The sequence below is a fragment of the Dermacentor andersoni genome, chromosome 3 (genome assembly GCF_023375885.2).
Source record: "Dermacentor andersoni chromosome 3, qqDerAnde1_hic_scaffold, whole genome shotgun sequence".
NCBI classification, from domain to species: domain Eukaryota; kingdom Metazoa; phylum Arthropoda; class Arachnida; order Ixodida; family Ixodidae; genus Dermacentor; species Dermacentor andersoni.
In genome coordinates this window covers 157,646,858-157,672,584 of record NC_092816.1, presented here as the reverse complement: position 1 = coordinate 157,672,584, position 25,727 = coordinate 157,646,858, and the positions used below count along the sequence as shown (strand labels likewise).

General features: G+C 43.1%; 1 long non-coding RNA gene across 1 annotated transcript; it reads right to left on the bottom strand.

Moving 5' to 3' along the window:
- Positions 1-3,979: 3,979 nt before the first annotated feature.
- Positions 3,980-18,572, bottom strand: LOC129384015 (uncharacterized). The gene is made up of 2 exons (XR_008611772.1): positions 17,089-18,572; positions 3,980-5,600 (listed from the first exon to the last, which is right to left on the bottom strand). It is a non-coding gene; the product is annotated as an uncharacterized lncRNA (long non-coding RNA).
- Between the last annotated feature and the right edge of the window lie 7,155 nt (positions 18,573-25,727).

The window sequence follows — 25,727 nt, the reverse complement described above, 5'->3', positions numbered from 1 at the left end:
TTTGGCACTGTTGCAATCGAATAAGGTGCCGGGCCTATCGAAGTTCTTCCCTGGGGTGCTATTCTCGACACGCATGGCGGCTGCACGGCCGCCATTATCCGCCATATTTACTCTCTGATTGGCTGTGGAGAGCTCACGCGCCTTAAAATTTGTGCCGGGAAACGGAAGTTTTGCGAAATGTCATTTTGCGTTTTCATCAAGATGACGAAACGTGACGTGGAGCTGCAAATTTTAGGGACTAATACATTTTTTTGGTCCTTGGCAGATATATTGTGATGTTAGCGCTTCAAAAAGAATGTGAGCGGTAGCGTGCAGAAGCCAGTGCAATGCATCTGCAATTGCGCGAATATGTGGTGGCGATCCAACATATGCGCCATGCCAGCTTGCTGATTGGCTGAAGGAATATCTCATGAGGAGCGTCACAGGAAGGGCTGTTTCGTAAAGATCATTTTGACGATGCGTGACGTTGCGCTGGGCCGCCATTGCTGAGATTTTCCGCCATAATTTTTGCGGCGACGAGCCGCGCGAATTATGCTAATGGGAAGACATATGCAATGGCAGCCGAGAGGAATGCGTATCGCCACATTTTCCCCGTCGTTTGGCACCACGAAAATCTTTTGTTCATAACGCGTGCTCATAGTATTTGCATCGCTCTCGGGTGGTGTTGGCATTTGTGTTTCGGGCCATCACTTTTTAAAAAAACGCGTTTATACGAAATAATATTGGTTGAACATAGCAAGCTTTCGGCAATGTTGTCCACTTTTCACTGCTGCATTTGTATTGTAATCAAGATTAATGCCTTTTCGTACAATCAAAAGTTATGACAACGGCCTCTTTCTAATTTATAAAAAGAAATGTACGCAAGGCAGCGCCTTGGAGTTTCCTCCCTCGGTGCGAGTAACCAGCGAAATGAACAAGAGATGGCAGCGCCGGCGCTTGCGTCGCTCTAGTGGATATCTCTGGCGCGCGCAACGCTATCGGTGATACTCGGCCGTTTCTCAGCCAGCCGAGTCGGGCTGAGTCACTTGCGTTTCACGAGATAGCGATAACGTAGCCTAGAACGTGCGCGCATCACCACTGGTAGGTCGCGTATGTTGTCTCAAGCAAGAAAACAAGCGCGTTGGCGCCAACCATGCGATGACTCATTCCATTTTCCGGGGACACGCATCCCAGCTATTGAAGCAGACGACGGCTTGTACGCAGCAGACGACGGAAGCGAGAAGCGTTTTCGACGGAATAATCATATGCTTTGAGATAGCTGCTTTATTTTTACTGCGGAGGAAAACTGTTTTGCTTTACTGGTAACGCTACATTCAGTGCCATCTTTTCAGTTTCTTAGGCGAAACGTCAAGTTGGCGTCACGTTACATAAGCAAAACTGGGCCACCAGCGCCATTTTGTTTGCGTCGCGCCTACGTCACGCACCGAAGAAAATGGCGGAATGTCCAGAATAGCGCCCCTGGTCGTTTCAAGAAACGTGCAGCTTGTCTAGTCTTGGCTAATGCACATTCCCTGTCCTCTGCATTGGACGGTGAAACTTTCTGATTTTCGTAGTTTGTTGTAGCATTGCTCGTCTTTGCTGAGATGTGTCTCGTGCGCGACGACCACGCTGCGCTTCAGCTCCTTTTTGAGTCGGCCATATTTTTTGACCCGAGGAGTGTACGGTTGGGTTCACCGGAGAATAAAGAGGGTGGACTCTGGGAACCCTCCTGACATATCCTCCGAAGCCTGCCGCCTGCACCTGAACGCCGACAAAACTGAGTGCGCAGTTTCTTCCTCCCCATTTGCCTTCGATTTGCAGGGTAGGAAACTTAACAGACCCTTCCACCTGTCTCTCTTGTCCCCAGTAAGATGACGTCAGTCCGACTTGGCGTTAGCGGCGGTTGCACTACAGTATCCTTGTTTATATGACAGTGACCCACGATCTGTTCCTTGCATTTCCTGTGGCAACAACGAGAACGGCGGTTTGGCACAGCTGGGTGTGCCTATCGAAATGGCTGTGCCAGGTGGTCGTGTCGACAGCTGCATATTCAAGGAGGTCCAAACAAGTCTGAGGATACCCAAGCATTTCTTACGAGTTGCGAATGCGAAAGCATAAATATCCTATTGAATGCGGCTGAGCGTTCCTTCGAATCATGAACTCCTTGCCTGAAAGCGAGCGCGATGAGACGCTTGGCGCATTTTGATTTGGGTTTAACCGAGGTGCAGTAAGAACGCAGGCGAGAGCTCGTGCAGACAAAGAACGCGCAGATACCACAGGCTTCCGAGAGCGAGAATGAGGTTGACGTGGGGTCGCGGCGATGTCCTCCCCCCTCACGGCACACCTGGCGCACTGGCACTCCTGGCAGGTGTCCCTATGGCCCGCTCTGCTATATCGAGGCGCGCTCGTAAGGCGGCGTCACCGCCAATCGGAATTTACTGGCCCTTTCTTTGATGCAGATGACAGACTGCAGCCTTTTCTCTCAGTGTGTCATTTGACACTTTCGCCATAGAGAAAGAAACATAACAAGAGGGGACACTCGGCGAAAAGTGGAAACGGGAAATATGTCATACCATAGTATTAACGCCGACCGTTTGCTGTCGCGAGCATCGAAAAAAAGGGGAATGTGAAATGAGGTTAACAAAAATTGTTTGATTTCCTTTATTCTTTCCCGGCAAAACTAAAAATATCTGCGTATAAATTAAACTTTGCGGCTTACTTCCATTGCATGGCGACAGGCGAATCGGCGAATGACGAGCCAGGTGCATGCGTCATTCGTCAGACATACTGCCGCAGCGAGCGAGACAGGCTGCGCGTTCGGTCACCCGTATGCCTGTGTTTTCTATTTTTGGATTTAGCCTGGTTTGGTGGGCTCCCGGCGAATTCTTGCGGTTCTTCTGAAGTTCGACACGGCACCACTGCACCATTGGACTACGGCAAGGTGAGAAATCTTGTTCGACAGTCTGCGACGCATTTCAAGCACTCAGGCTTACGGTACGGCACCTAGGCTGCACTTGTAACGCAGTTAACGGAAAAGAGCGAGGCCGCCGTGGCGCAGTTAATTTGAATTAATGAATCGTAATGGGAGATGTTTGCGATGCTTTCTACACTGTAAACAGGTTTGACCCTTTTAGGGAGTTTTGGCCTCGTTGCATAACTTCAGCCCTTAAGGGAGGACAATATCCTCCATTCGAACGGAGTTTTTTTTCACACCCTTGTGTTTGGTGGTGTTACGGGGAATTATGGGAGTTTTTTAATTCTCCTTTGAACACCAACCCCTGAGTGGTTGCAGGAGTCTATATGGGGAATTATGGGAGTTTTTTAATTCTCCTTTGAACACCAACCCCTGAGTGGTTGCAGGAGTCTATATGGAGAATTATGGGAGGTTTTTAATTCTCCTTTGAACACCAACCCCCGAGTGGTTGCAGGAGTCTATATGGGGAACGTTGGGAGTTTTTCATTCCTCTTTTGAACACCAGAACTATGGAAGTTCTTATGAGGAGCTTTGGGAGCTTTTAAAAGTTGACATGGGTATTTTATTTTGCTTCTTATGGGAATTTATAGGAGAAGCGATGGGAGTTCTTACGTACATATTTTCGGAAACGTTTGGCTTCTTAAGGGCGTTTTGAAGGATACCTTTGGGAAATTATTTTACCTCCTTGTAGGAGTGCTTAGGTGTAAACCTGGGAGCAACCGTTCCCATATTTTGGGAGCTCTGCTTAAGGGAGCACTTATGGATAGTTTTGAGAGTTCGATTTTTGCTTTTTATGGGAACATATAGGAGAATGCTTGGGAGTGAATTTTTACAGCTTTAGGGAGCTGTTTTACTAAGGGAGTTTTAAACAGATGTTTTGGGAATGCATTTTAGCTCCTTATTAGAGCTTTTACAGGTAGGTCTGGGAGTTTATTATGCACTTTATGGGAATTTTACGAGGTTGAAGGGAGTTCTTTTTGTGTGTGTTTAGTAGATTGTGTCTGACGAGTGCAAAAACCATGAGAAATCAATAAAATGTCTGGAAATTTATTGCAGTTCCAGAATCAAATGTGCCAGCATGATAGTACAATCAATGACTATTAGCATAATGAAAGTGAAATAATTCAATAAATGGATACAAACAAGCAAACCAGTTTGACAGGAAATTCAAGCATATTGCAAGCTTCAGTACAGTTGAAAATCCACAAGTGCAGCCAAGACTGAAATTCAGCAGCTCAAAACATCATGAGCTATTGGGCAGTCCTTGCATGCATTAGAACAGGCCACATTTGTTTTTGCATGTAAAAAGCATGCTACAAAAAATGATGCAAAGGAGGCCAGACAGCACCAATGACCTAGAACATAATGAAAGTACCTTTGAATACCTATGCTATTTCTAATAGACATCTACGTACAACTTATTCTCTCATGTAACACACAGCTGCAAAGAAAAAGCAGAGGTGGTACCACCCACTCTGAATCAATTTCCTTAGCGTGCAGTACCTGAAATTCAAGCTTGCCAGCTAGAGAACATGACAAGTTCACAGCAAAATGGGCATAATGTGATAACAGTAGACAAACAGGTGATATCTCAGGCTGAAGTTAATTCAACAAGAGGACTAGTCGTCGTCAGGGAAAGAAAATCCAAGCAGACAACTCCAGCTCACACTTACTTGCATACACAGATGTCGCTACATAGGTTTGTGTTGTGATGCCCCATGACCTAAGTCAGCATCAAAGAGGTTCATTAAAGAGTGGCACATATGCAGTGGCACACACCCAGTATACATACAGAAGTTTGTGTCAAAAAAGTTCATTGGAGAGCTGCATCTACCCAGTGGCCCCAAGTGCTCGTAGTAGCCCCAGGGGCACATACTGAATTTCCACAAATATAAGGAGCTTTTTTTCAATATTTCTGGCCTCAGAAGATGCCTCGTATTATATAACTGACATAGACACAAACAACAAGATCACTCATAGAAATTGGTGCCAGCAACCTGCCAAACTCCCATACTTCTACGCACCTTGCTACCCCAACTAAACCCCCATGGTGAGCATTTAAACTTACCTCACCCTCTCTATGCACTCACTCATTTTGCTGGATATCCATGGAGTGGAGAAAAGTGAACTATATAAATACTGCCAAGGAAAACGGTTGTTACCCTAACGAAGAAGTCCACTTCTCAAAAAAATTTCTCCACCTGATATAACACTTGTTCAACCTCTGCTGATCACCTTCAGCTGAATATTGCATATCACACAAAGCAGCAATTCAACTATAATTTTTAGTTTTATAATGAAACAAAAATTTCTTAGGATGTGAAAGAAAATATGATACAGGAACCCTTAACAGTATCCATAAGTGTGAAATTTTTACACAGGCAAAGAGGCAAACACTTTGCCACCAGGGCACACATAAGGCGTCATTACATTTTCTCTGCAAAAAGCCTTAACACCCCGACAACAGGTGGTGTTGCATGGAGCCATGCATGCATTTCAAAAAATAGGCATTTTGTATTTTCTTCTTCCGCAAGATCAAGGCAGGCAGGCTGTGATGCTGTGCAAACAGTGGTGGCCTTCAAAAGGGAAGGAATCCACACAAAAAGCCATGGTACTGTTGAGATGGCAGTGCATGATAGGGAGCATTCTGGAAAACCAAACGTAAATAGATTATGTACTATTGTATTGCAAACAGACACCGCATGAATATTTAAACATAGCATCACCAATTATTCAACAGTGCTGGGCCATTCAATGCTACCACTCCAAGTGCATCTTGGCCACCTCAGATTTTAGGAAAAATTACAGCCCATTGTACAGTTGCAGACTGGATGAAGTGGAGAGTATGACGAAAGCCCGTCTGGTCGGGATGATGCATACTAAAAGGAAGAGGTCCAGACACCGACCAAAATGTTTAAAATAGTTTTTTACGTTTTCAAATTCAAATAAATTCAAATAACTTCAAAAATTCAAATAATTACTTTAAACCATTTTGGTCAGTGTCCGGACCTCTTCCTTTTAAGTCGCAGAATGCACAAACAGAATACTTAGCGAAAATTTTACATGGTGTGAGTATCGTTATCTTGTAGGCTAAGGTTGAAACATCACGGCACTGACAAAGCTACAAACAAGTGTTTCGACGAATGACCACAAGGCCTTCCAGAATGTTTCATTATGTGAGATAGACCATTAATGTTTTTTATCTGCAAAGAGTATCTTCTTATTCTGACTTAAGTATAATAGACCTTCGAGCAATTTCTGAAAAGTATTTTCATCCAGCTTGGGTGGTTCATAGGCGCAAATAACCAATTTAGGAACCCCCATTTTGTAGTGAAGAAAGCTTATATTAAAAAAATCTATAGCTGCGGTGATTAAAAGTTTCTGAAATTTTGAATCAACTCTTTATATCTGCAGAAGCTCTTTAATTAGGTATTAGGACGCCTTGCAGCACTGACAAAGAAAGGAAATCATGACAACATATTACAAAAACTAATAAAATGAATGTGTTCTTGATAATATATGTTGTTGTATTATACACAGATTATACAAAACACCAGCAGTAATGTGCATATCTTCAGAGTGCACACACAGTTCACCAACGTAATAATAAATACAGGTCAACATCATAAAGCAACACATAGGTACTGGCGTTTTTCTTTCACATTGGCCTAAAAACCAATCACATGAGCATTCAGCCATCATATAAGCAGCACCTGCTTGCATGAATTCAAGGAACTTTCAGATGTGCAAAATCGTTTAGGAGCTTTTAAGCAATCGGCATGACACTACTATTATGGTTAATTTGTTGCCTGTAAGTGGTAAATCAAGTGAACTGCTAGTTGTCCTTCCGGTGAAGGATATTGCAGAAAATGTGAGGACAAAAAGATTATAGTAGCTATTTGGAACTCATGAATGTTAAGAAGATAATATGCAATGTTACCATGCTGACAGACAGTCAGATAAAAGATGATACAAAGAAAATATTATATATACATTACACAGATGCAAGCATTCTGCTTGTTTATTGCTGCAAAACTCTGTAATTATAGAAGTGCTTCATCCCCTGAAAAATATTTTTAGCAATACATTCACTATGGAGTTCTATTGAGGATGCATCAGATTTGCATGCTACAAGTGGTTTGAGCTGTTCAGAGACAGACATCTGGCTTGTAAACGCAAGAGCATGACGAAATACTGCAAGTGCTCCAGAAAAATGCTTGCATGGTAAGGGAAATGACAAAAACAAGAATGTGGATGAAAAGACCAAACTGCCCCAAAGTCTAATTTTAGCAATGTAAGGTTTTATGAAACATAATTACAGTTCTAAGACAAAACAAAATACCAACATGATATGCAGAGAATGGGTGCTGGACATCAAGCAACCTCACTAAATAATGATTACATACATAAAAACGACACATTCGCAGGAAATTTCACAATACACGACATATAAACTATGTGATTTATGATGCACCCATGTCATACATCATATTGTTCAAGTAACCAACTTCTTTATTCAAGACCCCTGTAGAAGGTTTGTTAATGCAGTTATTGGTTTCTTGGATGGAAAAGACCTAGTATACAAATCTGCACTTCCCTGCCTTATATTTGCAAACTGCATGTGTACAGTCACAGTTTGGCACAGTTTGGCATGTTTTGCAATGTTTTGTGAGATATCCAGATGTTGTTACCACCTACATCTGTGCACAATGCTCCTGCAGCCTGCCATTACCACAAATCCTGGTCTATCCTACATAATACCCCAGTCACACGGGCACTTTCAAAGTCCTTTGAACCAAAGATCCGTTACTTCAAGGGAGAATGTGCACTGTCACACAGGCACAGCAAAGGAGCCCTACTGGAAGGTGGCTTTGAGTCAAAGGAGTGCGCGTTCGTCCTTTGAAACCTCAAGGGAATACTCCCAAGCCTAGAGGGCGTCTGACAGTAGAAAAAATAATCTAAAGATATGGAAGTTCAATTTTTACCTCTTCAGAACGAGCTTATAAGTACTGAATACTGTTACTAAAGTACTAAACACTTTCGGGACACCCGCAATCTCCATCATGAAAGCGCCGGTACAGCAACACCGGCACAGCCTGTCGTCAGCAGCAACCTCGACACAACACGGTTGCCATGTGCGATTTGGTTCTTTGGTTAGTGGCTGCTAGGCATCCCAGTCTCCTTGGCTTTTTTCTGCACATCTTTCCTTGTCACTTTTGTTTTTTAGTTTTTACAGCGTTTACGTGTACCTACCGCTACCTAGCCACAACGAACGAAACAAAGCAGCTGAAGCAAAGGCAACAATGAATAATCGACGCCAATGTGCGGTGTACGAAGCGGTACACATGGTGGCCATCATTACAATAAATACATCTGTTTGTGATAAAGTAATGCCTTTACTACGTGTGCATTTTGTTTTGATGTTTCTATGTATTAGGAAAAATAAATGTTGCTGAAAAAAATGTGATAAATTTATTATAAGACGCATTGGGCCATATTTTTTTATTACTTTCAAGGTGATGGTAGCGCTAAGGATACATTGCGGTTTCTGTTAAAAGCTTCAACGGAGACTACCTGGAGACCATGTAGCACCGACATATATCCGTTGAACTAATGTCTTTGAATGCTCAATGCTCCTTAACTTCAAAGGACCTTTGGCATGCTCGTGTGACGGGTATAACACTTGCTGCTGAAGGCATTAAAGGCACTCAAAGGTGCCTCAATGACAGGCTGAGCATTCTACGCAGGTTAGCGTGTTAGCAAGGCCTGAAACACTTGCAGGACATTGTAAAAGATGTCAATACATGGCAAAATACAACAGCACAACATACTCAGAAAATGTAAGGCTAAAATTGCACACTGATATATAAGGGCCTTCCCAGACAAACCGATAAATGCAATAGCACACCTTCTATTGAAATCTCGAATATAAAAATTGATTACTTGAAAAAGATGTACGGTACATGCAAAGTAGAATGAGTGATGTATGTTATATGTCACGTATAGTCAAATTTTGCTGCAAATTTCTGCATTTCATGCATGCATATAATCGCACTCATGTACTAAAACAAGTTCATGTGTAGTGCTCATCCTGTGCATTTCATGTGTTTCATCTTATAGTGTAGTAACTATGTTTCCTAATGCCAGTAACCAACTCTCCCAGCTTTCAGCAATAGTATGCAAGATTATTTATTCTTAGAAGTATGATAGCAGGAAGAAACAAGGATAAAGACCTGTCAACAGGACTAGCATCAACTACAAGCTGATTTGGCTCCTGGATGGAAATGAGTATTAGTAACCGTAATCATTATCAATGTTTCAATGAGGGAGTGGGTGAACCCAGAACTTGCACAAATAACTACAGTAGCCACATGGCTGAACATATGAGCCGTGGGTGTTTCCCTATCTTCCAGCACATGAGGTTAGTTGCAGAGCCCTGAGAGAGCTGAGAGGGAAGTGATTGTGGTTTTCCACATTAGCAAATAAAGATCGACATGTGTCTGAAAATAATCACCATCTCTCATCGAAAACATGTAATTTTTTATAGAGCACTTATCCTCAATTCATTACACAGATTGCGTTAGGTGACTAATTTGTTTTACTACTGTTCTTAGTGCCCCATACAAGATTAACCTTTTCCAAGCCAATTTTATTTTCAGAAAACCACTGAAATTTCTAAAATATCTTTATTAGCTATTCTTTGTGAAGAGTTTTTATTACTGCAATATCAGCAGTTCGTTTAAAATTTTCTGCTGCCTTTTACTAGCTGTTTTTCATGTTTTTAGGTTGCAAACAGACAAGGACGCAGAAACTGTGTACATGAAGCATATTTTTTTAAAGAAAGTCAAGCGTGCTTTTGTTATCCTCCATGAAACATGTTATTGCAGGAGGAAAGGTGGTTAACCGAGGGCCCCTATTTTTATTAGTCATATCATAAGAAGCCAACAAACACTGACACCAAGGACAACATAGGGGAAATTACTTGAGCTTAATAAATGAAATAATGAAACGATAAATTAATGGAAATGAAAGTGGATGAAAAAACAACCTGCCACAGGTGGGGAACGATCCCACAACCTCCGCATTTCGCATGCGATGCTTTGCCAATTGAGCAGCGCGGCGCCATTTACCGATCCACTTTCTTGGGTATTTATGTTTCCTTGTAGAACCCTGGGAGTGTTAGCCAGCGTTACCACTCACAGACCTTGGCGGCGGACATGGAACATCCTTTCTGCCGCAGGCGTCACGAGAACGTGATCTTTTTTTAGTGAAGGCAACCGGTCAATAAACCCACACATGCTACCTGAAGGCATCAATGTTGCCTGATTCGAGACACTCGTTATGTAATAAATGAGAAGAAAGAGGGTTAACCGAGGGCCCAATTTTTACTAGTAATATCATAAGAAGCCAACAAACACCAAGGAAAACATAGGGGAAATAACGAAATGATAAATTAATCGAAATGAAAGTGGATGAAAAAACAACTTGCCACAGGTGGAGAACGATCCCACAAGTTCACTTTCTTTTTTTGGGGTGGGGGCAAAAACTGAACACAACTAATCACTGATCTATCATGCAAGTGGTGTTTGCCTATCTCAATAGTCTATATAAAGACAGAAAACTAGGTTCAGGTGTTTTTATCTCTAAAAGAAAAGACAAGCTTTTATACGGCAACCTATCAACTTGAAGCCCACGGTAGTAGTTCTCTTCTATGGCATCTAGCTGTTGAGCACGAGTCAAATAAAAATTAATGCAAATGTATTAGTGTTCCATGCTTTTAATGCATGGAAAAGGAACACTAAAGGAAATTAATGAGTAAAGTTAGATTAAAGGTTAGCCTTTTGTAATAACAAATTCATCATTTATACCAAGAACAGAGCTTTTATAAGCAAGAAAATTAGAGAACTGGAACATCAAAGGGCACCAACTAATATATTGAACCAAATTCTGTAGTTTTATTTGCCAAAACCACAATATGATTATGAGGCATGAAGTACGAGGGATTCTGGAATAATTTTGACCCCCTTGGTTACTCTACTGTGCATACAGTGCAAAACACACATGCATTTTTGCATTTCACACCTATCAAAATGCAGCTGCCACAGCTACAATTTGATTATCCACCATCAGGCTTGGCAGCGCAACACCAAACAGCCCAACTCAGAGCCCATGCTTGTCAGCAACCTTCTGCAGTGAGTGCATCACTTGGTGCTCATGAGGCAGTACTTCCAGCTGCTTCAGCTGCTTTAAAGTGCGCGCACTGCTGGCTTTTGCTGTTTTACAGCCCTTAAAGCCCAACTACAACAAAAGTTAGGGCTGCATAAAAAAATGATTCAAACAGTGTAAATACAAAACAGCATTCTAGCAATCTTGATACCGAGACTGAAATGAATGCCACAATTACCAGTAACTGGCAGTGAGGCATGACTCAGATTGCAGGGCACCTTAGTGTGGCCTACGAGATAAGGGACCACCTGCAGCTGCCTGCAGTGATAAAAACCTGGAGGCGATGTGGACTCTCGTCATAGCCACTAACCACCAGGTTCATGTGTCGTCTGCTAACACAGTATTAAAAGAATATCAAAAAGAAAATTAGATACCAGCCCCGCAGCTTTGCCAGGATCACTACAGTAGTATTTACTACTAATTTATTACCAATATAGCCAAAGTGAAATTTCATTGCATTTGGAATTTAAGCTTTTGCAGTAGGGGTTTTGAGATGTGATAATCGCAATGCTCCTGTGCTTTGTGACATTACATCACTAGATATTTGACAACGCCGTGGTTCTAAGTGTTTTTACATACATCGATATCTTGATTCTTTTACAACCTAACTCTAATATGACACATGAGAATACGGTAGATAACATTTGAAATGTCTTTAATGGGCACGGAAAAGGACTAACCTTTACACATGAGACACGCATGGTGAAAGCATTGTACGCAAGGCTCCCACGTGTCTTTAAATAATTTTTCACTTTGGTCGGTGTCAGTTCGGTTTTTTCCCTTGACTCTTCCTAACCGGACAAGACTTCGTCAGACTCAACTTCATTAACCCATTGACAATATGCTGCATATCTTAGGTAAACATTTGATGCTCACCCTAACGCATGTTTCCTGAAGTTACCAACTAAGAGCAAAGAAAGGTTAGCTACTGTATGAACCAGCCTAAATCCATGTTAAGCCCACAATTGCCCAATGTGCCTTGAATAGGCTCTAAAAATGTGTATTAACACAAGGCGCAATAGGTTTTGTGCTCACGTTGGCATGTTCATAACAGCTGGCCTCCCTCACTCTCATCATCGGAATCTCAGAATCCCTACTGCGAGAACTTCAGGAGTGGAAAGCAGCAAACGTAACAGTGCGCAGTTTGAAGCAGCCAGAGGCACTGCCTCATGAGCACAGCAGTTGCACTCACTGAAGAAGGTTAATGACAAATATGGGGCCCCATTCGTGCTGCTGGTTCCGAAGAAGCCATCTAAGCTTTTTTCCCACGCTTGAGTGTAAAAATACAGCTGCTTTTAACAAAAGGCATGCAACACCGTTCATGAATTGTGCCATTGGAATGGTTTACCAAATAACCTCTTACTTCTGGTAAGCTCTACACAAGCCAAATTGGACACTGCACTGATGAAAGGGCAAGAGAACATTTGCAGAATATAAAAACAAAGACCAATGTAGGTGAGCATTGTAACACATGCACTTGTCATCCACAACTTGAAATATATTCTTGGCAGAAGTAGAAACATGAATTCACAACTGATATCAGAAGCTCTTTTATTATCAAAGAATGACTGTGTAATTATTCTTTTTTTCTTCTATTTCTCACAAGTATGTGTATAAATTTTTTGCTTTCGGTTTACACAGGTTGCTACACCTCAATTTGTTTGACCCTGTTCCCTTCTTTGCAATCTTTCCTCCCTCCCCCTCTTTTATGAACTTCCAGAGAGATTATATGAATAGTTCCTGCTTTCTTAGAAAACATGGCACACACGCGGTGGATGTGGAACATCCTTTCTGCTGCAGGCATCACAAGTACGTGATCTTTTTGGGTGAAGGCAACTGGTCAATAAAGCCCCACATGCCAACTGAAGGCATCAATGTTGCCGGAATCGAGACCCTTGTTATGTAATGAACGAGAAGAAAGCAGGTTAACCGAGGGGCCCGATTTTTATTAATCATAAGACGCCAACAAACAAAGGCACCAAGGACAACACAGGGAAAATTACTTGTACTTACTAATTGAAATAAAGAAATTATAACTTAATGGAACTGAAAGTGGATGAAGAAACAACTTCCCGCAGGTGGGGAACGATTCCACATCTACGCATTACGTGTGTGATGCTCTACCGATCGAGCTAACACAGCACCGTCTTCTTATCTATTTTCTGGGGTATTTATGTTACTACTAGAATTAACCCTGGGATTGTTAGCCAGTGCCACCACTCACAAACCTTGGCGATATGTAGAGCATCCTTTCTGTCGCAGGCATCACGAGTATGTGATCTTTTTGGGTGAAGGCAACTGGTCAATAAACCCACACGTAGTACCTGAAGGCACCAATGTTGCCAGATTCGAGACCCTCGTTATGTAATGAACGAGAAGGGGGTTAACCAAGGGGCCCGATTTTTTACTGCTGGTGTAGTACACACTTTCCTGCGTTTAGGGTGATGCCAGCTTCTTGCAGGTGCTGAAGTACAGTGCTCACGGATTGAAATAGGACACGGAGCATTTAGTACAACCCTACATATGTGCAAAGTACGCGAGAGCACAATGTCATGTCGCTAGGAATTTGGTCACCAAAGGTGACGAGGGCTCCGATGTAAGTGTACGCGCCAGAATTACGTCGATGTGACACGAACTGCAGCCGGTTGAAGCGAAAGTATGCGCATTACTTAGCCCTAAATTGACGCGTTTCATTCCGTGAGCACTGTACTTTGTGCAGTCGTGCATCATGTTCTGCCTTCGTGCGGCCAAACACTATTATGTCGTCTTGCAGACATGCTTGGCCGTCCAGGCCTTCTAGCAGTCTTAGCATTTCCCTGTGGAAAAATTCAGTTGCTGTGGAAATTCTGAAGGACAATCGGAGGAACTTAAAATGGCCAATTGGCTTCAGGAAAGTGTTGTACCTCTGGGACTCGGGTAACCAGTAACCAATATCCGGCTATAGCATCAAGTTTGCTAAACCAGGCAGCTCCGGTGAGTTTGGCCAGGCAATCATTGATGGTGGGCACTAAGACTCATTCTCACAGAATGTTCTATTTTAACCCTCCAAAGTCACTGCAGATTTGAAGCTCGCCTCCTTCATTTTTAGCCACTACCATAGGTGCATGCCACTCTGTGGTTTCTTCGACCTTTATGATGACACCCAGGCTCTCCGTTCTCTCCAACTCGCATTTGGACACTCGGCAACATGGGCAGAGGTACTCGCCCCGAGTACATAATAGCACACCGCTTGGCATCAGGGAGTAGCGATATATTGTAATCGGTCCTGAGAAGGTAGGCCCAGGTCTGTAGCCAGGTAGAGGTAGTGGCATAAAATGTTGGCTGGGTCGCTGACCTTGCCTTTTGACTCCGCTACTTCTAGGAGACTTGGTTGGACATTGAAGGATTTGATTGCGGGGGGACGTCAAAAAGTGCGTCATGCAGCTTGTCTATTACGTAAATTTGTTCTTGACACAACCAGCCATTTCAGCACACGGTAGCAGTCTAACCGTTGCTTTTTTTTGGTCCTGCCGGGTCCGAGCAGCTGTTCTTTTGCTTGCTTCAGGTTTCCCGTGACTTGTTCGTTGTAGAGGCTTGTTGGCATGGCAGTCACATCTGCACCAGTGTCTACCTTGAAGCCATTGACCATCACATTGATTTTTCATGGCCCAGGATCCTGTTGGTCAGTTAATTGTCCAAGTAAACCTCTTCCAAAACAGCTTGGTATGTGCATTTTGTTCTGCTTTTTGGAAGCGGAAAAGCATATGGCAGCTGTGTTCCTTTTTACTGTAGGCACTGCATGTTTTGCCATTCGCTGTGCACATAGCGTGTGATGGTGAACCATAGGTGTCTTGTTGAGCCATACCACTTGCATGTCAGCGCAGTTTGATCACGCTGGTTTTTACGAGAATTATTTGACTTTCCTTTGCTCTTCGAGAAGCTGTGCATGGTGTCTACAGCTTCAAGTGATTGTAGCTGTGGCCGTAGGTCCTTTTGCTGCTGTTTGATTGTTGCCATGTTGCGAGCAGCGTTGACAGCGGCTTCCAGAGTAAGCTCAGCATTAAGTTGCAGCTTCTCACTTACCTACGTGTCTGTGGGACCGACCACGAGTCTATCACAGATCAGTTCCTCTTTCCGGGCGCTGTACTCAGAGGCTTCAGCTAGCCTGAAGAGTTCGGTGATGAACATATCGGCTGTCTCATGCACGTCTTGCTTCTGGCTGTTGAACTTTGCACACTCGTATATCATGTTCATCCGTGTCAGGAAATTTTTTATGAACAGTTGCATTACTGGGTTGTAGTCGAGTTTCTCAGCATCACAGAGCCTGAGCAAGGCTAGGACGTCTTTGGCTTCACGACCCATGGCATAAATGAGTGTGTTCACCTGCGTCTCGTCGTCGTCTTTAGTCTGGAGATAGCTCTATAGCACTCCCTTCTCGTGAGCCACCGTTTCTACTCCTCGGGCTGCCGAAAATCAAGTTTTTCCGGCAGTTTGACGACGAACGAGTTTAGTGGAGCTGCGTGCTGGGCTGTGGACACTGTAGGTGAAGCCATGGGTAGCAAAGTTTCGTATTCACCGCAGTGCGCTGTAGGTGTAGACTTCTAGTTGCGTGGTGCATTTCTCACAGCGTTGTCGAGTATCCCACCGTTGCCTCCATGTCATGGTCGGGTGACGAGCATACGTGATTGACAAAACGTAAGTGTTAACTGGAACTGTTTACTAGGTTGTGTATGCAAAACAAGCACGGCTACATGCCGGCTCGGCTTACACGGTCTGGTCCGCTCTCCCAGAGGCGTTGTTCCGCATCTTACATGACCGTGTACATAGCGCCATCTCGTTGCGGTAGCTCGCATGACACGGTGCACCAGTGTAACTCAATGGACAGCAACTTCAAAAAAAGTATATTTCGGAAGGCTGCCCAAGTTTAAGCAACTCTCAGTTAACGTTAAGGCGATTTGCCCTCTTATTAACATGCACATTTACGCCACTAGACCATAACCTCTTTGCTACATTATAGCACAGTTTTGGTCCGAATTAAAACACTGATATAACACAGCGGAAAAGTTACGAATAAGTGCCATAAATACGAAGAATATTAGAAGGGCATACACTATCATTCTTGCTAACTGCTCATTTGTTGAAATTCTGGCAGTCTTCTGAATTATAATTTTTAAACGTGCTGCCCATTGAGTTATGATAATGCATTGCGGTGAAATTTGATAGATGGCCGCAGAGCCAATTCAACATTTCAGTTTCAACCACAGCTAGTTACCCCTATGCTTTTCTTGGCTTCATTGCCTGCTGGCTTTATATGGTCGTGATTTTAAAAAAATGAAGCCCGTTTTCCTTCTCATTCATTCATGCAAGGGTTTGAAACCTCATAGCTTTGATGCCTTTAGGTAGCATGCATGGGTTTATTAGCCACATGCCCGCTCTCTTCAGTTCAGGTGTTACGCGACACCATCGTGCAAAAAAAGATGTTCCACATCTGCCCACCATGGCTCTAAATGGTGCTGGCTAACACTCCCAGGGCATAAATACCATAAATACCCAAGTTAGCACAATTGGTAGTGCATCGCGTGTGTACTGCAAAGGTTGTGGGTTCAGTCACCACCAGAGACAAGGTCCTTTCGTCTGCTTTCATGACTTTCTTTCAATATTTTCTACATTTCAATTTCAACCACAGCTAATTACACCAACGCTTCTCTTGGCTTAATTGCCTGCGACCTTTATATAATCAGCAAAAATAAGGTAACAAGAAAATTAAAATAAATAAGTGGAGGACAGGGTCATCGGTGTTCAAAGAAGCACCTTCCTTTTTGTATCGTTAACCAACATGTGCGCCCAATAGGTAACTCCTCTACCTGCACATCGAATGACAATGCAAGAGATGCAGCTGGAACCCACAGTCAAATATATGTACAGCATACCAATGCATCTCTCCTCCGAAGGTAGTGAAGAGCACAGGTGCCTGTAGAGTTGCGTGCCACGGTTCCTCTTGCCAACCCATGGAAAGGAGCATAAGTGATGCTGTAGAGCTTGCTCCTTCAAGCAGTGTTCAGGTATCCATTCATAATCCTGCATGTAGTGTCCAATGTATTGTAGATATCAAGACAGCTTCAGTCCTGCAGCAAATAAAGTGATCAGTTCTAACCAAAATGTTGAGATGTAGGCACTTTGGCAGGCGGATGTTAAATGTTGAAGTTTCTGGGATGCCAGTGATAATTTCATTAAACATTATATGGGCCACTCATACAGGGATGGAAGCAGTCAAAGAAGTTTTGGAGCAGCTCTGGGAGGTGGCAAATTTGACACACTGGAGCATGAATTGCCCGTTTTCGAGCAGTAAATACATGTTTACATGAGTAGCTTGGTAAAGGTCAATGAGTGAAATACAGGTATATGAAGAAAAGGTGTTCCTTATTTTACTTTACAGAGCACTATTTGATTATGGCAGATCAGTTCTGTGGAAGCCTGCAAGGCAAGTAAAATTCATGACAGGAAAAATTTTCACCCACCCTACTTTAGCATGAAGCTACGAAGGAGACCTGTACAGGTTTCTCGGAAACCACCATTAAATTACATACTGGATGTGACAACTAACTGTGGCCAAGAAAAAAATTAATGAGTGCTTTCCGTGAACATCACCCACTCTATGTTGATAGGTTTATGTTTGTGCTACTCAAGTTGTTTTTTTTCCATTGTGAACAAGCAATTAATATGTACTTGTAATGAATGTTTATTTCCTTACTTATCGAATATGGTGCCAATGCAAAGGTTGTGGAATACGCCGAGAAATGACCGATAACAGCGTTACAACGACCTAGTTCATGTGTGGTCTTTTTTTTTTTCCGACAAAAAACAAACAAGCGAATTTTTCTTTAGAAATTCACGTGGCAATGCGCTCCGCATCAGTAATATAAGTGGTCTCAGACAGAAACAGTGTCATCAGTGCACTGCATATATTATGAATGTGCAAACCTGGGGCACAGTCTTGTAAAGGTTCGCAAAGCGAACTGTTACCAAGATCGCGCTACTTCGCATTTGGTAGGGACTGTACTTGCACGCCAAAAACTGCTGACATGTCGAGAAAAAACTGCAGCTGCTCTTTCCCAGTGCCCCTATTTGACAAAGTTTTTGTAAAGATTGATGCAATAGTGCGCAGAAGCATTGTCATGGTAAGGGCAGTTTATTTTCACCTTTTATTTATTTCACGGGCTTTCATTCTCGTGCCTTCACAAATCCTAGGCTGTCTTAAATGCTGTTACCGGCCATTTGTAACCATCATACAAAGCTTTTCACTGACATCTCATCGATTAGGTAAATCAAGACACTCATCAGATACAGTGAACACCATTCGAGTAGTGCACTCTGGTAATTTTTCATTCTTGGCAACCTGCAGTTGAGATAGCAGAATATCGCAGAATAAATGTGAAGTGACGTAGCGGTCATTGCATGTTTACGAGTATTTTATATCTGTTTTGACACACTGGTTGGAAAAAGGACATGAACGGGCATGTTAATTGCACTTGAGCTATGGTATACAAGTTTCCCTTGTTGTGCAAGGGCGTCTACATTAGACAGACGGGAAGGGGTATCAATGATTCATAATAAGGTTCGTTACAGCGCAAACTAAGACAAGGACAACAGAAGGTACAAAATGATGACACGGCGCTGTTTTGTACCTTCTGTTGTCCTTGTCTTAGGTTGCGCTGTAACAAACCTTAGTATGAATCCCAACCAACTGGCCCAACTTGCCGTTCTGATGCAGTATCAACGATTGCTTGGGCGAGCATAGTTACAACCTTCATAAAAGTTAACGAAGTAGGCCCCTTGCCATGCATTGCAAGACTTGTGGATGCAAACTAGTTTTTTTAAAGAATGTGTCATCATAGGATGCAGTAACATTCAACTGATGCACGAGATTACTGATCAGGCTAATGCCATTGCCAAATACGTTAGGGTGTGCGTGAGTACACCCTCCTTATCTTTATCAGGCAAGGAACTTTACTTTCTAAGTTGGTCGGCACGTTTTCAGTGAACTGCAGCCGTCTGCTTCTTGTAAGGTTGTTGTTTCAGTTGTTTTTCTCATGTGTGCTATGAGCGGCGCATATAATGTGCAGTAGGGTCGTGGAATAAGACCAGTTAGAAGTTAGTGCTCATCCTGTCACCTGTACTTTTTCTTCCATACTCAAACTGAGTTATGCTAAAGCAAGACAAGAATCCATTCAGTCAGTTTGTGCCTTCGAACCAGTTCACCTCCACATTGCACAATGATGCTATTATAAAGGGACATTGAAAATATTGTTTATTTTCTTTGAATAAATAAAGTTTAGTATGAAGTTTCACACTGCATTTTGCAAGTTTTAATTACCCTAGTATAAATTTGTATTCTAGAATGTGAAGGATGAAAACAAGCATTTCCAACCTTACACATTTCCAATGACATCTAATCACTACAACTTAGAGGAAAGGCGTTACGATCTCAAACAGTCGCAACTTCTATCCGCGGTTGTTGTATATAAAGGCATTACGCACCGAGAGAATATGGTCAAATCTTAAAGCTAAAACTACGGTAAAGGCTTGTACCAACACGCTTAAACAAGGGAACATTTCAAAACACATAGTGCGGAGGTAAAAAAATAGATCATGGAGTTTTACTTGCCAAAACTACAATCTGATTATGAGGCACGCCATAGTGGGGGGACTCAGAAATAATTTTGACCACCTGAGGTTCTTTAACGTGCACCTAAATCAAAGTACACGGGTGTTTCCGCATTCTGCCCCCATCAAAATGCGGCCGCCGTGGCCGGGAATCGATCCCACGACCTCGTGCTTAGCAGCCCAAAACCATAACCCCTAAGCAACCACGGTGGGTACAGTGCACAGCTGTGAAAATTTTTCCTATACCAGAAATAAGTTTTTGGCCAGGGGCTCAAGAACCGGGTGAATCGCGCCCTGTCTGGCGCTGTTCACAGTGCCACCTCAGCCAACTGGGACATTTGCACGCGAGAACGAGAGCACCAAGTCCGGCCATGGCTGGTAAACCCATATGACGATACATTACCAAAATATACAGTAACTAAAACAAAAGGACGCGTACAAACGAGATGTGTTCTTTTTATTCAACTGACATATTATCTTCGCGCCTTCTCCCCCTTGTACGATAAAGAGGTTACACAGTTCTGCTTATTCTATGGGGCTCTTGCATTGCCCAGGGGGCGCTGTGAAAAAGGTGCTAAAAAGCGCCCTCTGTCCTAAAATGGGTCGTACCAAGCTCGGTCGTCTGCTTCGGAAAGCACGTTTACAATATGGACCCGCCACTTTCGGTTGTGTTGTATCACGGCCTGCAGCGAATATCGGGCGCCGAAGATTTTTTCAGGGGTGGCACGCTGCGTAAAGGCAAGAAATTATGCAGTGCCGAATACGTGTACGCCGTTCAAGAATTAAGCGGCGAAGATTTAGCGTGGTGTCAATCGCAAGTGAAGCGAGTCGCGTACGAAGCGGAACATCAGGTAAGGTTTGCACGCTGCTAGATTCAGGCGCACAAACGCGAGGAAATGCTTGCTATAAATGAATCCACAGCAGCGATAAGCAAGCATCATGTGTACAGAACTGCTCGAGCACACGACGGTACGCGCCGCGACGGCAGCGGTCTTTCAGCATGCCGCGATGTACGAACTGCTCGAGCGCACGATCGTACGCGCCGCGACGGCAGCGGTCTTTCGACATGCCGCGAAACGGCGGGCCTCCTGCAATCTTTGTTCACTGCATGCCGCTAAACAAGTAGTTATGCCTGCGTTGTAGTAGCGGCCATCTGTCCCTTTTAGTAACTGGCAATAACTGATGCAATGCATATGAGCTCGCGCGTACGTGCGAATCGCGCTGCAGCGCGAGCTCGTGCGCTGCTCGCTTGATGTAGCTTTTAATGACAGCGCTCGAACATCGATCTGCTGTAATCAATACTACCTTGCTGCGCTGCCTCAACATGCCGGCTTGAGGTCAAGTATGAGCACATTTAACTCTCTAACCTGTGCTGCTCGTAGTGGGGTAGTGAACTGTCACCGAATCAGCCCGGCCATTTGTGGTCATTTGCACACACCTGGTCACTTCACCACTTCGCATCGGTCGAATTGTTAATTGTCGCTGTGGCCGGGTTTCGAATCGTGAATCACCATGGCCATGCCTGCTAGTATGTCGGTCTGCCGTCGGGACTGCAGGTGCAAAAGACCGAATTTTAGAACGTAGATAATCAAGCAAGCTTCAAGACAGGTGAAGCAGTCAGCATGGCGCGAAGTTTCGCTTACCCAGCGCGCCCGACGCTCCGCTTCGTGAGGCCTTGAAGGGAAACGATAGAATCGGATGTTGGGATTCAGGCCTTCTTGTTCATGGCAGCCCACGACGCAGCAGTATCGACGGTGACGCTTTTTCGATGCTGAGCTAGGTCCCTCCGGATCGGCGTCGCCGATTCCTTCTGCTTCCAGCATTACGTCCCACGGCACACGGATAGTCCGTTTTCGTTAAACTATAGGCTGCGGCCAGCTCGCAGCGTGATCGGCGTGGTCTGTGAGAAGTGACGAGCATTTTCGTACTCGCAACAGGGCAGAAAAAAGTGCGAATCGACGCAAAACTCGGCCTAGAAACGTGCTTCGCCACATCCAGGGCTCAATACGACCCAAGCTGGTACGACCCAGATGTCATTTCCCGCGGCGCCACCAGGCGTCGCTACTATACCTCAAACTCCAGCGCAAGACGCCCATCGTCTTACAGCATGCATGCGCACTGAGCACATCAATACGTTCTGGATATCGCAGAAGCCGTTGTTCACGGCGTGAGACTCACGATAGCGAAGTCAAATGCGATCCTTCTAGAAATAAAGAAATTGTTTGCCTGCGACAAACTTTGCAAACAAGAAATAAAATACGAGCTTACCAAAATGCTTCGTCCAGGTTGGTGGCGGCACGCAGTTCGTTGGCGTTCACCGTTGCGCATTACGCTGTGTTGTTAATCATGCCACCCTCGCTTGTAGGCGTGAGAAGAGCATCAAAGTATTATTCTTTTCTGTCAAATACTGCTGCTTCGTAAGTACAAATAGAAAATTTTGAGTTGTCAAGCCTACCCCAGCATACTGGCACATAACAGCTTCCCGCGCTCAAATCTCGCTGTGGATTCGAATTCGCGCTGCGTGCATTTCGATGAGCTGTTGGGGCGCCACCTAGAAGAGTTTGAATATGGGCAAAACGAAACAAAGTTCTAACATATGTCCGTCTAGATTATTTTATATTTATTTATTTAAGATATAAGGCACATGCTGTTTAGAAAATACTCACGGCAAACAATGTTTTAGTTTAGTTTCTTTGGCCCCTCGGCCCCTCCGATTTATGTCCATTGTCAGCTGGCCTGCGGCCTTTAAACGATATTCCTTACATATTGTGGCTCAATGTCGAGGACATTAAACCTGGCTGAATGGGGTTTAAATGGAGGGACAATATTTCGTTTTGTAGAGTATTGCTGCTGGGGATAAAGCGAGAAATAGGCTGCTTCTCGTCGGCAAAAGGAGCCGGACGAGCAAGTCACGAAATGCAAGAAAACGAACGGCTTGCATGATTACTAGTACAGTCTCGCTTGGTTGACTAGTGAGAAACAGCATAATTAACAACCTAACAAATACAATGGACAGCCGCCAAATCGTTGGTCAATTAGACATGTTAATGATGAGTCAGAGTGGTTGTTATTTCGTGTTTGTCCGTTTGTAAACGTGTTGTGCAAAGCTTCGTTTATACGATGTTGTGCCCCATTTCCACCAGAAAAAGAAAGAAAGAAAAGCGGCGTGTTTCTGTTGACGCGGCACGCGCAAGTGAAACGGATTTACGGGCAAGCCGCGCGTGTCACGTTCACACATATATCGCTCAATAAAGCATTCCGGCGGTATCGATCGACATACCGGCCGCGCACCACTGGTGGTAACGGCTATAGTGGTACCGGTGGTAATAAGGGGAGCCGAAAGGACCTAGAACCTCAGGGCACTACAAGAATATATTTCATGGTTTCACACCTGCTTACTGCAAAAGTGTATACAAAGTACAGTACATGCATGGTATATAGCACTGTACTCGTAATGCAAAAATAAACGAATTAAAATTAATTTGTAAACTAAGAAACCAAGGTGAACCTTCAATAATTCACGAACAGGTAGGTTCACACTCAACTGACTCATGAAACAGTATGCTAGCTGTGCCAAGAATCTTAATTAGTCGAGCAATTAAGGGTGGTGACTGTCATGTGCAATGCCTTGGGGAAATGCATGCAGAAGTAGGACAATAGCTGTTGCTCTGTCTTTGCTCATGCCCTATCAACTGATTAATCACTTATTTATTTATTTATTTTTATTTTCACATACTGTAGTCCAATTGGGCTATCGCAGGAGTGGGTTTGTACATTGCATATAACAAAATATTTTTCTGCACAAATCAACTTCAATGCCTTAAAAAACATGATAACTTCAATATAAAAGATACAATCAGTATAATAAACGCAGCATGAATCAAGTAAATACAAAGATTTTTCTAATTTACCTAGTTTCACCTGGGAGTAAGTTCCATTTTTCAATTGTATGAGGAAAGCTATACGTAAACAGGTTAGTATGCAGTTGAAATGGTGCAAGGTTAAGTTTGTGGCTATTCCTAGTAGGTTTCAAATTATCAGGAGACAGATAGTTGTTCTTTAATGAGTAGTGTGGGGTGTTATTTGAATTATGCAACAATTTAAGGCATTCATAATCACGCCGCTTGGACAGAGGTAGTAAACCGATTTGTTGTTTATTTAAGTCATTATTCAAAAAATTGGAGAGTTGGAATTTCCCCTCACAAGGCACTATTGGCAATAAAATCACCTACAGTGCTTGTCAAATGGGTGCCGCAGTGCTACAGTTGACCTGCAAAGATGGGGCCGAACCCCTGCTTAGAAAATGGAAGAGAGGCCGAACTCTCTCGAGCCCTGGCTAACTTGGAGCACTGACTGTGTTGAGCGGTATACTATATATTGTACTACCACACAGTACAATGATGTATATTAATGATTAATACAGTAATAATATGTATATAATAATAATAATAATAATAATAATAATAATAATAATAATTCAGATCTGCTACCATATCTGCATCTCCTTCCTTCATGCTACAGAAAATGTCTATGGAATTCTTGCTGTCAAATCAATAAATATATACTTCAGAGCATTGTTGCGTTGTCGTGACAGTGTAGAATAAGGCACTGGAAACATCACTTCACAGCATTAAATCTTTATCGGTCAAACCTGTGCTCAGAAAAACATGTGGCACTCAAAGCACAACAACCCAGCGGCGAGCATGGTGTGTCAAGCGCGTCACGTGACTCGTCAAAGGTCGTAACATAACTGCTGGTGCTATATATATATATATATATATATATATATATATATATATATATATATATATATATATATATATATATATATATACATACCTTCCGCAAAGTACAACACTATTTGCATCTCACGTTGACTGATATCTTTCAATTGTTAGTAGGTGAAATGCAATCCACAGAAAAAGGATAAACAATTGTATGCATATCTATCAGTATAATCATGGAGTATCAGGCTGGGCATCAACCAAATTGATTCTTAATATCTGTAACTGTGGCGAGGAAAGCATATGTCGCCTTGAAGAAGACAAGTCCACTTGTTGAAACGTTGGCTCCTGCTTTCATCTTGTTCTCGGTTTGCTCATCGTCTTGAATTTCCATTTCCCGCCTTCCCCATGTTTTCCCTGGGTTTGTATACATGGTATTTTAACACGCAGCCTAAAAGATTGCAGATTATTCTCCTATATGCATAATTGGTATATAATTGTGAATCAGCAACACACTAAAAAAACGTTTTCTTCTAGCATAACACTGAAGCATACAAAGTTGAAAATTTACTGTGCCTATCTGGGCGTCATTTCACATATTTAAGAGGTGAATCATTTTCCTTTGTGTACATGTGCATTGGGCTAGCTCCCAGATCAAACTATATGTCATCAATCTGCACAGTTGGCACAGTAGGAATTCACAAGACAAATTTTAGCACAGTGTACCTTGTTTACACTTTTCTGCATTTCTGTATGCAAGATATAACACTACAATTTCCGCTGAAGATACTGTGCTTGTTGTGCAAGCCATGTTTTGATGCTAATGGATGGCACCTGTATAATCATGTAAGACTTTTGTGAATATATTGGCACAGCAGCACCTTCTGTTATTTTGTATGTATATTTCTGACCAGCAACACAACCAAGCAGAGGTATATTGTGCTGTAGGCAAAACAAGTGGCCACTTAGATTTGGCAGCTCTAGATGGGCACATCGCATCTAGTCGTTCCTCACCCCACTTTAACATTTACATTTCACCAATGGCAAAGGACAATGTTGGATTCCGTAAAATATCCAATTTCAAATGCACTATGGATGACTGACTTTTGAAAGAACAATGAAGTGATGCCTGGAAACCTGTGTACCAACTTTCTTCCCATATTAGTTACTATAATGCCTTA